Genomic DNA, 5596 nt, shown 5'->3' on the forward strand with positions numbered 1-5596 from the left:
ATTCAAAAAAGGTATTAAACTTTAAGTGCTAGGTATTTAATAAAATGGTAACATTTTGGCATCTTGCTTTAAATTTAATAATAGTACCTATAATCATTGATAACATTTAATTATGTATTAAATATTAATCAATGTTTTCTATAATAATTAATTTATACTAGTTGTAACTATACATTGCGCTGCGCGCTATTCGTGTTACTTTTTTACCTATAGGTACAGTTAATATGCATAAGTGGTTCCGAAACTCGATGGAAATATGACCAGATAAAATTTACATATTTTGACTGATGATAGCTTTAAGCTATTTTTAATTGTTTTAATTGAGAAGACATTATAGTCCGTAATATTTTTATTGAACATACAAACATTACAAACCACTAAAAACTATACGAAATAATAATATGTTTATAATATTGTACCTAATAACTAATACTAAGTATTTTCATAATAAATAAAAATGTATTAAATACATAAATTGTATACAATTGAAAATCAGATTGGAAACCAAATACGCAATAATTATTCATGTTATAGTTATTTAAAAATAATTTGGTACGCAATTCGTTTGCACAGGAAATTATAACAGTCACTAGATAATAAAAATATTACATTATATTACGAATTTGGAGTTATATAACTCTATAAGTGAATATTTTCAGAATTCTTATAAATAAGCCAAAAGGCAGTAAGCGACAAAATTTGAAAAATGAGATTATTATATCATAGTATTCGTTATTTTAAGGCAATTTTTTTGATTCCTTAGCAAAAATACCGTAAATGCAGGGGTGGATTTACCCATAGGCCACCAAGGCACGTGCCTAGTGCGCAATTTTTTAGTTAAATTTTACTTTTTAGTTTTTCATAATTTCATTATTATATTTACCTAAATTTACATTTTATATTAATTTTTTTTTGTATACAACTTGCATGAAACTTTAGAATGGCTCACGTAGTCACGTTGCAGTAACGTTTTAATTTACAAGCTATAATAACTTTGCTGGTTGAGTTTAATCCTGCGACCGGCCCTAGAGGTTCGGCATTCACGACATAGACACTCGACGAGGCAGTTGCCTATGTTAATGCATGGGAGGTGGTATAGGGTGTGCGGCTTAAACACATACAATATTGTGAATGGCGCATGCGGAAAACACCAGTCAAGGCAGTCAAATATATACTACCTCGGACCGCCAGGTACATTGTATATAGCCACTCTACTAGCTAGGTGGGGGACAGCTCGCACAGTGCTTACTGCTTAGCAAGTAAATTATTTGATATTAAGGAGATTCAATACCGTCATTTTCTGATTTTTTCTAATACACGCGTAACATAGTACTTTAGACGTGTTTTTTGCCAAACATTCCAATTGATCTATTGAAGCAATAAGAATTCTGAAAACAGATTTGAATTCGTCGTCAAGTCTACTTGAAATCGACTTTCTCACATTTTTGATATTATCCCCCAAGTTCCAGAAAACGTCATATTAAAAAGAGTATTTAAACATTTTTGTATTTCAATTTTTGGAAAAGCTAAAATCAAAAAATCAAAATTGTGGGATAGTCGATTTCAAGTAGACTTGACAACAAATTCAAATCTGTTTTCAGAATTCTTATCCCATCTTAGAGTTTATTCATGAGCGTTATTGGATTCTACAGGAAAAGTTGTTTAAGAATCACTAATTTATTATTTTATTTTGATAATACGATAAAAATAACAAGATGATTCAGAAAAAGTTATTTTTCTCAAAAACTACATTGTTGCTTACTGCTTTTTGGCTTAGGAGGGCAGCATGCAGGGGCTACAGGAAATGTCAAATGTGTACCTAACGTAGTTTTTCATTATGCATATTATTTATTATTAGTTATATATATTACATTATAGGTATCGTTTTTATAGCTTGGCTTCATTGATAATAGTTCTAGACTATATAGGTATCTATGAAATACTCAAAAATGTAGTAAATACTAAATTATATAATATATCACAGTATTTTCAAAATCCAGTTGTATAATATGTAGCTGTAGTATAAATGTATGATGTAGGTATTTCGGTCGCAAAAAAATGTTATCACCAATATGGGTCGCGAGTCTGTAAAATAAGGTTGAAGATCGTCGTATAAACTGATATCGCTGGTTATCCTTTGCGCATCGTCTGTTTACCTATGTCAAAATATCGTAACACGTTTGAGTTTGCGTCCCGATAACAACGATACGTAAGTTGTAGCCCGGTATTTCTCACTTCTCAGATACATACATAAGTTGCGGCCCATGTTTCTGTCATGTATACGTTAATTATGTTTTATGGCCCTATGGATGGCTAGCCGCAGGAACGTGATGCCGATTTGAGAAGATCAGAGTAGAGTAAAATGTCGGGGCCCAAAATGTCATTATTGTCAGTTCCATATATGATATATAAATAAAAAATGGCAAAGGGTGCAAATATACTTAAAAATATAGTACCTTATGGTTTGTACCTACAACAACATGAATAGCTAAATAAATTAATAAGACAACACGTCAAATACCTGCCTACTTAAAACTAATATAATAATATTGGTAAATTAATAAGTCAATAAAATATATAGTACCTACCTAATACAATATAAAAATGTATTATGAATGAACCTTCCTACTTTATAAATCAGAAATTACTTTTTCTATAGATAATATAGCTAATTTGGTGATTTTTTTCTTGGAACAGAATGCTTTGAAGATAGTTTTTTTATAATTTTAACCTTTGAAAATTAAATTTTAATCATTAAGTCATTTAAAATTTGATACATTAATTTTACATCAACTAATATAGGTAGGTAGGTAGGTAGTAAAAATTACAAAAATTTTAAATATAAATAATACATTTTTTATTGTATCTTTAAAGGCGGGCCCATTTCAACTGTGGTGAATTTTCCATAATAAGGAAAATATTGGTTGTAAATTGGTAACATACATTTTAATACAAAAATTAAAATACCCAGGACGCAATTTACATATACCTAAAAATTAATCGGAACCAATTTACATTAAAAAGGTACATTGGGACGCAACTTACTGTCACCCGTTTGGGTAATGGGTATATACGAGTACATGACGATATTTTTACCTGTTTACTGGGAGAGCGATTGGATACACACGTTTAGGTATACGTTTTTTTTCAGACACAAAAAACCGTTTATGTACATTGTATTTTCAAAAAAAATACCACGTTTCGGTAAAAGTTTTTAAACATTTTAGAAGTATCATACTTTTTTATGGGAGGTATCAAAAAAGAAAGTCTGTCAGTTGTCACTACAGATTTGAACGTAACCTAACAGCTGTTACGTTTTAGCTGTACACGATTGTAGTAGTCGACATCAAAATTGACACATTATGTAATTGCAACACGCACAACTTTTTTTTTACTGTTTTACTTATTCAAGTCAGTTAGCGTTACTCAGGAATCAGTACTCAGGACACATTACACGTCCGGACCATAAGTTATTGGCTCACAGAAGTTGTCTGCTAAAAACTTTTATTTTTGCAAGTTAAATTAAAAAATATTTTGTTTATTACGTATTATAATTTATATTAAATCTATGATGTAAAAATGGATTATCATGTAAAAATATTTTGGTCATTATGTTAAATAGGTATTAAAATCCAAAAATCTTTATTTTCGTCTTTTGCTTTTTTTTGTAACTTAATGTTACGTATATTTTGTTATTGTTAATTTTATTTCAACCAAATGTGTCTATTTTATATTATAAATATAAAATAAAATATAATATAAATATAATATAAAATTCTGTGTTGGTCGTAGTTACGACTTACGAGTCACTCGAAAACTTCAATTGTTTTGTCCTAATATACATTTATATTTTTAAACTGATATACCTATAGGTACTATCTATATTTGAAAATTGAATATTACAAACGCCAAATTTTAAGCTGAAAGTTAGTTAACAACTTGTGATTTTGGGTACAACTGTTAAACTTTTCCAGTTCTATAGTTAAATATGCTTATGTGCATAATAATATGATGAATACGATAATTTGACGTACCTATGGTAAACAGGTGATGCGCAAATGATACGGTCACTGATATAGGTATACCTACGGAGTATACGGGCTACGACTAAAGCCTACTTTATACTTATATACCTATAACCTATACATATTATAATAACTTTGATTAAATTAATTTCACATTATTTTTGGCGACCGGTTTATCCATTTACTTTAGGATGTACCTTAAGATATATATTTTAGTAGAATTTTATTACTACCTACGGGCTACGTGGCAAACTCATTAATTATATATAGACTATATTAAAGTAAAATAACACAATGCAACTGTAATATTGACTTATATACAGTTATACTTGAATAATATTTCATTTTCAGATTGCACTAACGTCCTTTATCATTAGAATTGAATGGATCCTTGAATAATTATTAGTTATACTTGAACACGAAATAATGACCCAACAATCAAATGTTTATGCAACATGTTGTTTTATTTCAATAGGTACCTACATAAAATCCTACGCTTCATGCCTACCCCCCTCTCCATAACTTCTCGTCATCTCGTCAGTATATGTCATATCCAAATGTGGTGGAAGTGGAACGAATAGAGATTCAAACCATAATAAAATAAAATAACATAATAACAAATAATTATTGATAGTAAAACGAATATGCTATATTATATTATATAATAGTAATTGATTATCGTTATGAACGTTTTAAAGACTAGTGTGAAAAAATTATCAAATTATTAAAAAGTCTTGAACGCAAAAACTCAATTTTTATTGTCAACATGCCTACCTATACCTACGTAGAAAAATAATTAAAAATATTCAACTACCCACGCTACTTACACCTATCTACTTTACGCCTGCAGTACTTACCTATTATATTTATATACTTTATTCGTTATTGTGATCCAACGCTCGTGTATAGGTACCTAACGAGACGTATGCGTGAAAACTCGCAAGGTGTTTGAGTATTAGTGTAACGTGGTCGGACGAACAAAATGTGTTACAGTATATTATAATAGTAGGTATATATATTATGCATTTTGGTAGGTAGGTACCAATGCATTAATTTTATATACCTACCGCAGCCGTGTCTAGTATGTATATTGTATAATATATGTATATTTTATATTATATAAGTGCGGTACCTATAGTACCTACCTACCTACCTATAGTTTGAGAAGACGCACTTCATGAACTCGAAACACTTTCTTTCACCCGTGCGTGAGCGGCATGTGCTCGAAAACGTTTTACGCGCACGAAACGGTCACATAATAATAATAAATGTGACTCTTCTCAGTCAGATGCGATAAGCGAGAGAACTGCGCCCATATGTATCCGTCTTTGTCCATCTCAGGTACGTGGACGAATGTTTTAACTGTTTCCGCTTTAAAAATGGAAGAAGTCAACGTGATATATTGTTGTTATATCCGCGGCTGTCAAGGTGTGTCCTGCAGTGCTGCAATAGTACCTATCATAAAACCATATAGGCACAAATAACAATACACTTTCAGGGGGACTTAATCCACCATAATTTTGACTAACAAAAAACATGGGACGTATGTACGTGATCCCTCACCACTAACC

Source organism: Metopolophium dirhodum, chromosome 1 (assembly GCF_019925205.1).
Source record: "Metopolophium dirhodum isolate CAU chromosome 1, ASM1992520v1, whole genome shotgun sequence".
Lineage (NCBI taxonomy): Eukaryota > Metazoa > Arthropoda > Insecta > Hemiptera > Aphididae > Metopolophium > Metopolophium dirhodum.